At 41.2% G+C, this 13524-nt stretch overlaps 1 non-coding gene across 1 annotated transcript; it reads left to right on the top strand.

Moving 5' to 3' along the window:
* The first annotated feature begins 12284 nt into the window (after window positions 1-12284).
* On the top strand, window positions 12285-12359 carry Trnar-gcg (transfer RNA arginine (anticodon GCG)). The gene has a single exon. It is a non-coding gene; the product is annotated as a tRNA-Arg (tRNA).
* Window positions 12360-13524: the final 1165 nt, after the last annotated feature.

Here is a 13524-nt window from a genome sequence, read left to right as displayed (position 1 = left end):
AATTACGTGCGTGTATCAGTCATTCAGATAGTCATTGCAGTCGTGTATGATGTGGCAAGAAATTATTTTTACTGCAATGGTGATTCTTCCGTGAACTTCTGTGCTCAAGATCACTGTTTTAAGGGGAGATACCGGTGAAGTTTCAACCCGATCGTATGAAGATCACAGGAAGCTGAAATTTTGTTTCATAACATATGTTGGCATGCTGAATTAGGTGATTGAATATAATTTGCTAAACAAACATGTGTTTCATACTTTTGCATTTTTGAATTCCGAAAAAGAAATCATTATTTTTGCAGCAGACCCGTTCGTGGAGTTGTTGGTGATGACAAAATGTATTCACACAAAAAAGTTTGAGCCAAAAAGTTTAGAATTAAGGGAGGAGAATCTTTCTTTGTTGTGGTCATTTTGATTTTCTTTCCAACAACTTTAAGTGTAGTTAGTTTCCTATCACTAAACAGATATGGACAGTGCAGAAATGTAACTGAAACAATTTTGTGCGGATATGTCTATTAATGTGCATAATCTGAACATACATCCGTAATCGTGTGTGTGTATGTACCAAATCTATATGTAAAATCAACGTAAATAAATAAATATAACAATAATTTTCTTTTTTTTTTTTGCAATTTACAGAAATGTGGATTTACGTTCGCGGTGGATGCAGTTGTTAACTGGAAAGTAAATATTTATAAAGTTTTCTGGTCCAGGTTGGGTGGCGGCGGGATGTAAGATTCTTAGGGCGTGCAGATGATCAATATTCGAATACAGTTCAGTTAGTTTACGTAACTTATCCACACCAAGATACATACATACTTTCTAGCGGTCAACACCCCTGTAGTTTACCAACTCTAGAACGACATGGGAGCCCAGCGATTGGTGACGGACCGACGCCTGGCGGCCAGAAAATGTCCAACTTTTATTCCATGTGGCCATCCAGTTACACTGGCGGCCGACGACTCGCAGCGCAGATGGGACTGCTTTCCTATTTGCAGGGTGAGTGTTCGAGTGCACTGCTTCACCACTCCCTTATACTTTCTCTGAAATGATACAATACCAGTAACTATCAGACATGCCACGACGTAAGACACACTGGGTGAATTGTTGTGAGATAGTGAAGAGATGGGAAAGTGTGAAAACGACTAAAACGAAAGTGTCAGTGGCAGTAGCGAAAGTGTCAATGAAAATATATCGTATGAGAAAAACATAAGTACAGAAATGAAATTTGGCATTATTGCTAAGAATAGCGTTGAGAAACACAATGTTGGTAACAGTAGCGATGAAAAAAAGCTGAAGGAAAGGCGGATGAATCTGAGTATATTCTAGGTGATTTTTCACTGTCTTCATCAATGTTATCAAAAATGAAGTGCACTAAAGGTGACCAAAGTACCTGGAAGTTTAGAATTACATCCAACGTGCTGCGGGTTTTCGCATAGTGTCACGCTAAAATGTTCTTCCTGCGAATTGAGTGGAAATGAATCTTCCAAATTACATATTTATCTGTTCAAATATAATACGGGCAGAACTCCTTTCAATCTAATTACGCGTCAGCGCTTGCCAAACTTTCCGAATCCCCCTCCCCCCCAGAAAAAACATACGTTTTTCTTATTAGGCACATTTCACTGCCACCTACCGCCGGGTACTCCACATCAGCAACCTCACTAGTCGTTAGACATCGAGAGAGAGCATGATTGGGCGCTACGAGGGACTCACGGACTTCGAATGTGGTCAGGTGATTGGCGGTCACTTGCGTCACACGTCTGTACGCGAGATTTCCACATACCTAAACATCCCTACGTCCACTGTTTCCGATGTGATAGTGAAGTGGAAACGTGAAGGGACACGTCCAGCACAAAAGCGTACAGGCCGACCTCGTCTGTTGACAGACAGAGATCGCTGACAGTTGAAGAGGGTCGTAATGTGTAATAGGCAGACATCTATCCAGACCATCACACAGGACTTCCAAACTGCATCAGGATCCACTGCAAGTACTATGACAGTTAGACGAGAAGTGAAAAAAAAAAAAGGATTTTATGGTCGCGAGGCTACACACAAGCCACAAGTCACGCCGGTAAAACCAGAACGGCGCCTCGATTGGTGTAAGGAGCATAAACATTGGATGATTGAACAGTCTGAAAACGTTGTGTGAAGTGCCGAATCACGGTACACAATGTGGCCATCCGATGGCAGGGTGTGGGTATGGCGAATGCCCGGTGAACGTCATTTGCCAGTGTGTGTAGTGCCAACAGTAAAATGCGGGGACTGCGATATTATGATGTGGTCGTGTTTTCATGGAGAGGGCTACACCCCTTGTTGTTTCGTGTGGCACTGTCACAGCAGAGGCCTACATTGAGGTTTTAAGCACCTTCTTGCTTCCCACTGCTGAAGAGCAATTCGGGGATGGCGAATGCATCGTTCAATACGATTGAGACTCTTCTTAATGTACGGCCTGTGGCGCTGTGGTTACACGACAGTTAACCTCCCTGCAATGGACTGGTCTACACCGAGTCCTGACTTGAATCCTATAGAAAATCTTTGCGATGATTTGGAACGCCTACTTCATGTCAGGCCTGAACGACCGACAGCGATACCCCCCCAAGCGCCGCACTCCGCGAAGTATACGTTTCATTCTTTTATTATTAAAAGGACTTGTAGTCCGGGGTGGTATGTTACAATACAGCATCACCAGTCTATTGCGGTCTAACTGTGTTGGTGAGGCAGTATTCCCCAAGAAACCTTCTAGTACCTGTTTGAACATACGCCTGCGAGAGTGGAAGCTGTCATCAAGGCTAAGGGTGAGCCAACACCATATTGAATTCCACCATTACCAATGGAAGGGGCCACGAACTTGTAAGTCATTTTCACCCGGATCACATACCGTATGCAGGAAGAGGATATTCGAGCACTCCTAATTTCGCGATGATTATTAATATGCTATCTTTCCCCTGTGACACTTTTCAAGAGCATTTGCGACGTATAGAAACTGCTGTTGATGGTTATACGAAAGTCATTTCTGATTAATCTCGGATAATAGTAAAAATACACACATACAGGGCTATCACAAATGATTCAAGCGATTTCATAAATTCAGTGTAGCTCCATTCATTGACATATGGTCACGACACACTACAGATACGTAGAAAAACTCAAAGTTTTGTTCGGCTGAAACCGCACTTCAGGTTTCTGCCGCCAGAGCGCACGAGAACGCAGTGAGACAAAATGGCGACAGGAGCCGAGAAAGCGTATGTCGTGCTTGAAATGCACTCACATCAGTAAGTCATAACAGTGCAACGACACTTCAGGACGAAGTTCAACAAAGATCCACCAACTGCTAACTCCATTCGGCGATGGTACGCAGTTTAAAGCTTCTGGATGCCTCTGTAAGGGGAAATCAACGGGTCGGCCTGCAGTGAGCGAAGAAACGGTTGAACGCGTGCGGGCAAGTTTCACGCATAGCCCGCGGAAGTCGACGAATTAAGCAAGCAGGGAGCTAAACGTACCACAGCCGAGGGTTTGGAAAATCTTACGGAAAAGGCTAAAGCACAAGCCTTACCGTTTACAATTGCTACAAGCCCTGACACGCGATGACAAAGTCAAACGCTTTGAATTTTCGGCACGGTTGCAACAGCTCATGGAAGAGGATGCGTTCAGTGCGAAACTTGTTTTCAGTGATGAAGCAACATTTTTTCTTGATGGTGAAGTGAACAGACACAATGTGCGAATCTGGGCGGTAGAGAATCCTCACGCATTCGTGCAGAAAATTCGCAATTCACCAAAAGTGTGTTGTGCAATCTCACGGTTTAAAGTTTACGGCCCCTTTTTCTTCTGCGAAAAAAACGTTACAGGACACGTGTATCTGGACATGCTGGAAAATTGGCTCATGCCACAACTGGAGACCGACAGCGCCGACTTCACCTTTCAACAGGATGGTGCTCCACTGCACTTCCATCATGATGTTCGGCATTTCTTTAACAGGAGATTGGAAAACCGATGGATCGGTCGTGGTGGAGATCTTGATCAGCAATTCATGTCATGGCCTCCACGCTCTCCCGACTTAACCCCTTGCGATTTCTTTCTGTGGGGTTATGTGAAAGATTCAGTGTTTAAACCTCCTCTACCAAGAAACGTGCCAGAACTGCGAGCTCGCATCAACGATGCTTTCGAACTCATTGATGGGGACATGCTGCGCCGAGTGTGGGAGGAACTTGATTATCGGCTTGATGTCTGCCGAATGACTAAAGGGGCACATATCGAACATTTGTGAATGCCTAAAGAAACTTTTTGAGTTTTTGTATGTGTGTCGAAAGCATTGTGAAAATATCTCAAATAATAAAGTTATTAATCAAAATATCCACGGGTATGCTGCCGGTCTATAGTGTCCAACGGGCACAATATTTCGGCGATCAAACATGTCGCCATCATCAGGTGAACTGACGGACTGAGCTCCTGTGAACCTGCCGGCACGGAGATCCGTACGCTATGGCTGCTCAGAGGGAACTGGGTTTGGTCGCGGCGGCGGCCGATTTAAATACCCTCCGCCCGCGGCGCGCTCCCTCCGCCGTCCGCGCCCAGCGCCACGGTCGCGCGGTGGAACAGATTGCGACGGCGTCTGAGATGACGTCGGTGTGATGGCTCTGTCCGCCGTGGTCGTCACAACTATACGTCTGCTCGATTTACTCTTGATTAACCCGATCGCTGGTTCCCAAGCCTTGCTAAGATTATAGCCACAGTCCCGGTTTATGAGGTCGTCATTGGTGCGAATTTCGATGGCCTCTCTAACAACGCTGTCCCAGTATCTCGACGTCTGTACCACTGGGATGACAGTTGTCTTACACGCCTAATGTTTAGTAACGAGGCAACATCCCATTTAAATGGAAAGGCGAACCTTCATAATGTGACAGTACCGGGTACGGAACAACCACATGAAGTTGTACAGCATGAGAGGGGCTCTCCAAAATCTAATGTGTTTTATGCAGTTTCACGGGAAAAGGTGTATGGTCAGTTTTTCTTTGCTGAGGGCACTGTTAAAGGAAGCACATATCTCGTTATACTTGAGAACTATCTTTTCCCTCAGTTGAAGACTGATTCGAACGACTTCATTTACCTACAGGATGGGGCATCGCTACGTTGGCATCTGGAAGTGCAGCAATTTTTAAATCAAATGATCAGTCGCACTGGACCAAATGATTCAGCCTTGATTTACTGGCCTGCAAGGTTACAGGATCTGACTGTGTGTTTTTCTTGTTGTGGTTTATAAGAGACTCTCTTTCTGTGTCTCCATTACCAACACCAATGAATGAATTAACACATCGCTTAACAGCAGCTCCGGAACCTTTAACTCAAGACATGCTTGCTGCAGTGTGGGAACAATTTGAGTACCAGACTGACACATGCCGTGCATCTCAAATGGGGCATATTGAACACCTATGGAAAGGTATGAATGAAGCCTTTTTGAGTTTCCCGTTCATCAAAAAACAAAATTCATTGTACATGTTGATTAGTTGCGGAAATATAGACGGGACAAATCGGATGAGTCTTTTTGATACACCCTGTATAATATTGCAGACATCAGATTTAGGCGAGTGTTCAAAATGATCAAATGTGTGTGACACCTTATGGGACTTAACTGCTAAGTTCAGCAGTCCCTAAACTTACACACTACTTAACCTAAAATATCCTAAGGACAAACACACACACCTATGCCCTAGGGAGGACTCGCACCTCAGCCGGGACCAGCCGGGCAGTCCATGACTGCAGCGCCTCACACCGCTCGGCTAATCCATCGCGGCTAGGCGAGTTTTGCGATGGTTCATGGCCAGTTAGAAGTTCGTGATCAAAATTTGTTTTGGCAGCCTTCGATTTTCACACTGTAACGAAGTTTTTGCCAACTTGCGTGGCTACAGGAAGTCAATTAGGGGGAGATTCAACTAAATTTCACTTTTGGTTGGAAAGGCACACTAATAAATGTTCCACGAATCATTCGGGGTCATCAGGTGCGATGGAACATACGTTTTCAGAAAACATTTGGAAACGATCAGAAGGCTGTGTATTTCAATATACCAGATCCTTTCAGGTGGTGATTCAAAAGCTGTGTCATGTCACCTCAATGAATATTTACGAAGATAATTACGAAATATAAGAAGAAGAATGTGAGAATCATTTTGCAAAAAGTCATTGTACTTCAGTATGTCTACACAAACTCTCTTGTATATACATAGATGTGTAAACTATTCTACATCACAATCGTTTTAGTTTCAATATTAATATCGCAAAATTCATAAAGACATACTTACAACTGTGGTCTATGCGATTGTGTGGCAAATTATGAAAGGATAAAAACTTACGTTGGTTAGCAAGGATCACTACGATAAAAAAAAAACATAGATTCTAACAAAACAGCAGTATGTATAGATAAAGTCGATATAAAAAATCATTTCGGCATACTTTTCGACATGAATGAATTTTTCCAGCTACAATATCGTCAACTAATTTGCTATTTGCAGACTATGAAAGAGCCAGTATGTGCATCAATATATGACTGCGATTCTACAAACAAAAATCGTCAACATTCTCGTAGCTCGAAAGGAGAGTCTCCTTGGTGTCTTCATCAGTCTGCACTGCAGAAAGAAATTGAACCTGGAATTCAGCTTCTAATACAAAAACACCAATAAATAAACTTTGGAGAAAGGTACTGACTCTTTATACTCGATTTATTGTTGAAAAATGGTTCAAATGGCTCTGAGCACTATGGGACTTAGCTTCTAAGGTCATCAGTCCCCTAGAACTTAGAACTACGTAGACCTAACGAATCTAAGGACATCATACACATCCATGCCCGAGGCAGGATTCGAACCTGCGACCGTAGCGGTCGCGCTGTTCCAGACAGTAGCGCCTAGAACCGCTCGACCGCCCCGGCCGGCTTTATTGTTGAATCAGTTCTAGCACGGTGTGCTCGAAGTCCAACACAAAATGGTAATGAGACCTTACACAGCATTATATGGAATAGGTATCGCGAATAAACGTATGTTACTGCAATGAGAGTAAAAATAGCTGCGCCTATCAGTGTTTATGAATATAATGTTAGCTGTCACAGAGTTATTTCAGGAACAGTGACACAATGAGGACTCAAATATGCTCATCGAACAGCGCAACCAACAGCAAAAAAGGACAAAGTAGCGTTGCAGCAAGTTGAAGTAAAAATTCGAAAAAATACAAAGAAGATTGTCGAATAAGTGATTTTGCCAAACATCAAAGAGAAGAAGCTACATTGGAACGTGATGGTGTGACCTACGGTACCTAGTTCTTTTGATGTAACAGCTATTATTCAAACATGTGCCGTGCGCTGTGATGTAATATGTAAACTAAAAGTAAAGAATACAGTTTTAAAACGTATCAAGTCGTCTTTTATTTATTTTTCCTTCACACATGACCAAACGGTGTATAATCCTGTACCAATTCTATTTTACACTACATTCTTGTCACAGTTTTTTTATGATTTAGCTGTAAGTTACCATGTATGGACAGTTAAATAGGCTACAATACTTACGTTTCTTTGAAATCAAAATGGTCGAAAGGAAAAAGTGTTAGTCCTCCGAAGACATTTTTGTCTCGAACTGTTTTTGTCAATGCGTTCCGTGATAACCAACATATACGCGTATGGGTTTGAAAAAAAAATAATGATTTTCTCATAACGCAAAAATCAAAATGAAGAAAAAAAATTATCTTCGGCAAACTGGATTTACCCACCTAGTTGACCGTGCTAAGATAAGCAATGAATTAATTTTCAGTTCCTTGTGGTTTTTTTACGATCGGGTTGAAATTTCATCGGTACTTCCCCATTATGAATATACTGGGCATTTCGTCTTCATTGACGCCATATTTGATTCAGTTGCTTCTACTCATTACTAAAAAACACGTTTCCTGATGGTCACCGTAGGAACTTATTGGTAAGAGTGTGGACCGGTGACGACGCCGTTACTTACGAATTTAGCACAGTGTTGATAGTAGCGTTAGCCGTTAGATGCGATAGGAATGCTGTGTTAGTAAATATAAGTAGGCAATGAGGAATCAAAACGCGCTGAAAACGTAGTACTGACTAAAAGCAACTGAATCAAATAGTGACTTCAACATAACGATGATCCAAACTAAATGCATAGTTGACACCAGTTGGGTTGCACGTGGATACAAGATAACGTACAAACATTGGACTATACTGAGTCTTCACAACTATTTCGCATCACTCCTATTTCGTAATTGATTCGACGGCAGATCAGACACAAATTTATCCCGATGAATGTAACAGTGACAAAACTAATATTTCTTCTTGCTACGTAGTTTCCGCGGAATTGAAATTAAACTTATTATGATAATGCGTTATACATTTTGAAAGATTTTCTGACGTTGAGCTGAGTCTCGCAACATACAGTAAAAACGTTGAATTCCTAACAAAATGCATTTAACGGCGAATTTGTGACCGGTGTAAGCATTCTAAAGCATTTATTTTCATTGTATTGAGGAGCTCTTTCCCGTCAAATATGCCATATGATTTTGAAATATCTGACCTAACGGACCTTTACACTGTTGTAAGAATTGTGGATGTGGACGCGTCAGGGCTAAGCGATATAAACAAGAATAGCTGTATCAGACACAGTGCGATGACAAGGACGCACTCTTACGGTTCAGGGAGCTGCTACAGCAACCAGCACCTTGGGGGGGGGGGGGGGGGGCGTCGGCAGCCAGATGAGAATCTGATGACCCAGGCACGTGCCGAGCACTGTTCCTGCTTGCCAGAGTCCCCTGTTGCGTATTATCTTTACAGTAGTTTAGAGAATATCGGGAATTTTTCCCTGCAAAACGCATTCACAGCTAATGTAATGGTTAATTTTTAAGCGGAATCCTTAATCCAAGTATGGCCTCGTGTAGTAATCCACTCTGTATGAATTCCTCCGTAACTTTTCCATCGTTTTAATTTCCTGTCCGTCTGTTGTTGTTGTTGTGGTCTTCAGTCCTGAGACTGCTTTGATGCAGCTCTCCATGCTACTCTATACTGTGCAAGCTGCTTCATCTCCCAGTACGTACTGCAGCCTACATCCTTCTGAATCTGCTGAGTGTATTCATGTCTTGGTCTCTCTCTACGATTTTACCCTCCACGCTGCCCTCCAATACTAAATTGGTGATCCCTTGATGCCTCAGAACATGCCCTACCAACTGATCCCTTCTTCTAGTCAAGTTGTGCCACAAACTCCTCTACTCCCTAATTCTATTCAATACCTCCTCATCAGTTATGTGATCTACCCATCTAACCTTCAGCATTCTTCTGTAGCACGCATTTAGAAAGCTTCTATTCTCTTCTTGTCCAAACTATTTATCGCCAACGTTTCACATCCTTACATGGCTACACTCCATACAAATACTTTCAGAAACCGACTTCCTGACACAAGAACCTATACTCGATGTTAACAAATTTCTCTTCTTCAGAAACGCTTTCCTTGCCATTGCCAGTCTACATTTTATATCCTCTCTACTTCGACCATCATCACTTATTTTGCTCCCCAAGTTGCAAAACCCATTTACTACTTTAAGTGTCTCATTCCCTAATCTAATTCCCTCTGCATCACCCGAGTCAATTGGACTACATTCCATTATCCTCGTTTTGCTTTTGTTGATGTTCATCTTATATACTCCTTTCAAGACACTGTCTATTTCGTCCAACTGCTCTTCCAAGTCTTTTGCTGTCTCTGACAGAATTACAATGTCATCGGGGAACCTTAAAGTTTTTATTTCTTCTCCATGGATTTTGGTGCCTACTCCAAGTTTTTCTTTTGTTCACTTTGTGCTTGCTCAATATACAGATTGAATAACATCGGGGAGACCACCCTGTCTCACTCCTTTCCCAACCACTGCTTCCCTTTCATGTCACGCCGGCCGGAGTGGCCGAGCGTTTCTAGGCGCTACAGTCTGGAACCGCGCGACCGCTACGGTCGCAGGTTCGAATCCTGCCTCGGGCATGAATGTGTGTGATGTCCTTAGGTATAAGTAGTTCTGAGTTCTAGGGGACTGATGACCTCAGAAGTTAAGTCCCATAGTGCACAGAGCCATTTGAACCATTTGAACCTTTCATGTCCCTCGACTCTTATAACTGCTATCTGGTTTCTGTACAAATTGTTAATAGCCTTTCGCTCCCTGTATTTTACCCCTGCCAAATTTAGAATTTGAAAGAGAGTATTCCAGTCATCATTGTCAAAGCTTTCTCTAAGGCTACAAATGCTGGAAACGTAGGTTTGCCTTTTCTTAATCTAGCTTCTAAGATAAGTCGTAGGATCAGTATTGCCTCACGTGTTCCATAATTCTACGGAATCCAAACTGATCTTCCCGGAGGTCGGCTTCTACCAGTTTTTCCATTCGTCTGTGAAGCATTCGCGTTAGTATTTTGCAGCCGTGACTTATTAAACTGATAGTTCGGTAATTTTACATCTCTCAACACCTGCCTTCTTTGGGTTGGAATTATTATATTCTTCTTGAAGTCTGAGAGTATTTCTCTTGTCTATGACTATGTAATAACATTCTTTAGTTAATTACTATTATTTTGATTTTGTCTCCAACTGATCTTAAGTCAGCTGGGTGACTTGATGCAGTTCTACATGACAGTCTATCACGTACTTGTCGCTTCATCTCGCTGTAATTACTGCATCCCACATCCATTTCATCTAATCATAATATCCAAGCCTTGGTCTCCCTTTACAACTTTTATTCATCACATGACCCACCGTTACCAAGGTGACAATTCCCTAATGCCTCAGGACATGTCCAGTCAACTGATTACGTCTTTTAGTCTAGTTGCGCCATAAATTTCTGTTTTACTTATGTCGATGTAGTACCTCCTCAATAGTTATTACATCTGTCCATTTAATCTCCAACATTATCCTGGTGTATGACATTTGAATAGATTGTATTCTATTCATGTCTGAACTGTTTATCGTCCACGTTTCACTTTCGTAGCAAGCTTCACCACAGAGAAATAATTTCAGAAAATATTTCCTAGCACTTATATTTGAAGTGCTGAAGTGCTAAGGACCCAAAACACAATGTCAACGGTTTTCAGATTTTAGCAAACATGGATGGTGCTGATATAATTTGATTTTATTGTGAACTAGCTGTATCTATATCTGTAGCCTCATATTGTATATACGAACATTCACGAAAATCTGTCTTACCGATGTCTCGAATATTCATTTCCATATGGGCCAAAAGTATGAAGTATAAATATTTTGCTCTACATTTATCAATTATTATTTAGGGTACTCAACATAATTTAGTCTGTACATAGTAGTAATACTTCATAACCGAGTGAGTACCGGCACTTTTATCTGAATCTCAAGTCGTTTAATGTACTTAATGAAAATGATGATAATAAGAACGATAAAATGTTGAAAGTGGTGTGTGTGTGTGTGTGTGTGTGTGTGTGTGTGTGTGTGTGCGTGTGTACGTAATTGTGTGTTCTGCCTCCTTTTCTGTTATTTACATTTCAATTTAGTTTCTCATTAATTTAAAACTTCCTATACATGGAAATTTTGTGAATTCACATTAATAGTAAATATAATCTAAAATATTAACTAACGTTTCATAACATGAAGTAGTTACATTATTTTTCATAGAAATTATAGGATGTTGAGCATTGGATGAAAAACAGCTTTCTGCGTAAACTAGTCAGAACAAAATGGGAATTAGTCACCTAAAAAACCATGGATCACTAGAGACATGAACGTATATTGTGAAACGAAAAGGGAAATGTGAATTTGGGCATGAACAAGTAAAAACGCTGTGGTAGATTCACACTACAAAGCTACTCGAAATTGCTAAGAAAAGATTTAAAATGAATGTAAAATAAATGAAAATGCAGATTACGTGAGAAATCATTTTTCCCACAGGGCCCTGTGGAATTTAATGAATGGAGAAACAGAATAGGAGAACGTTATTATCGATGTAAGTCAAAGGCTCCAAAATCATCAGTCATTGGTAGCAGACATGTTAAATAATCATACCTTAAACGTAGCAGAAAGAATACATAAGAAAGTTCAAGAGAAAAGGAGTAAGTTGAACAAGTATCATACATATAACTTCCTGGCAGATTAAAACTGTGTGCCCGACCGAGACTCGAACTCGGGACCTATGCCTTTCGCGGGCAAGTGCTCTACCATCTGAGCTACCGAAGCACGACTCACACCCGGTCCTCACAGCTTTACTTCTGCCAGTATCTCGTCTCCTGAGGACCGGGCGTGAGTCGTGCTTCGGTAGCTCAGATGGTAGAGCACTTGCCTGCGAAAAGCAAAGGTCCCGAGTTCGAGTCTCGGTCGGGCGCACAGTTTTAATCTGCCAGGAAGTTTCATATCGGCGCACACTCCGCTGCAGAGTGAAAATATCATTCTGGGAGTCATACATATAATTCGAAAACGTAAATATCTCTCCCACATCTCCTCTAGAAGTTAAGTAAATCTGATATTCTTTCAAAAATAAAAGCTCATCTACTTTTGATGGTGATTACAAGACAGTACTAACCTTCTTACGATGCAATAATGTCATTCCTAAAATATTTTAAGCATCTCTAATTCAGGGCAGTTTTCCAGAGCCAATGAAATACTCCATTGTGAAATCCCTCTATAAGAAAGATGACAGGAGAGATGTCGACACCTACAATCCTTTTTCACTAATGACATCATTTTTTTCAAAATTGTTGAGAAAGTCATGTAATTTAAAGTAGTATCCTAACCAAGCAAGAGTAACATCCTTAGTAAAACACAGTTTGCATTTCAGAAGATTTGTTTGAATGAGAATGCCATTTACACCAAATTTTTCAATCGTTAGATACAGAAATAGTACCAGCTGATATTTTCCATGCACTATCTGAGGGATATGTCTGTGTGAAACACAATAGTCTCCTAAATAAACAGAGGTTTTACGGAATTAGGATATATCCAACCAATTAATGCTGTCATATCTGACAAGCTCTATGCAGAAAGTTATAGCTAATAATTCAGTGATTGTACCGAAGGGAGATTCTTCTGAATGGGAGAAATCACTTGTCGGGTGGCATGAGGTTGAGTCTTGTATCCACTATTGTTCCTCATATATGTAAACAACTTCCTATCTAATATGCAACAAGCACCGTTAGTTATTTTCGCAAATGAGACAAATATTATAATGAATACAAACACAATACTGTAACAGAAGAAACAGCAGGTTATGTTCTTAAAAGTTTTATTGAGTCTCATTCTCAGTTAAAAAAAAGACAAAACATTCAGTTCTGCACTTATAGAGGTACTACAGCAATTATAATTGTAGCGCATGTGGAGGAAGAAATAAATAGGGTGGAATATCGAAAATTTGCATGTATCCATACAGATCAGAATTTAAACTGGAAAAATCACATTTTGGAAATCCTAGAAAACGTTGTTAAGCCACATTTGCACCTGTAATTATTGCAAATCTTGGGGAGAGACACATCAGTCAGTTTATACATTTTACGTA

The sequence above is a fragment of the Schistocerca cancellata genome, chromosome 9, assembly GCF_023864275.1.
Source record: "Schistocerca cancellata isolate TAMUIC-IGC-003103 chromosome 9, iqSchCanc2.1, whole genome shotgun sequence".
NCBI lineage: Eukaryota > Metazoa > Arthropoda > Insecta > Orthoptera > Acrididae > Schistocerca > Schistocerca cancellata.
This window is presented reverse-complemented; position numbering and strand designations above follow the sequence as displayed.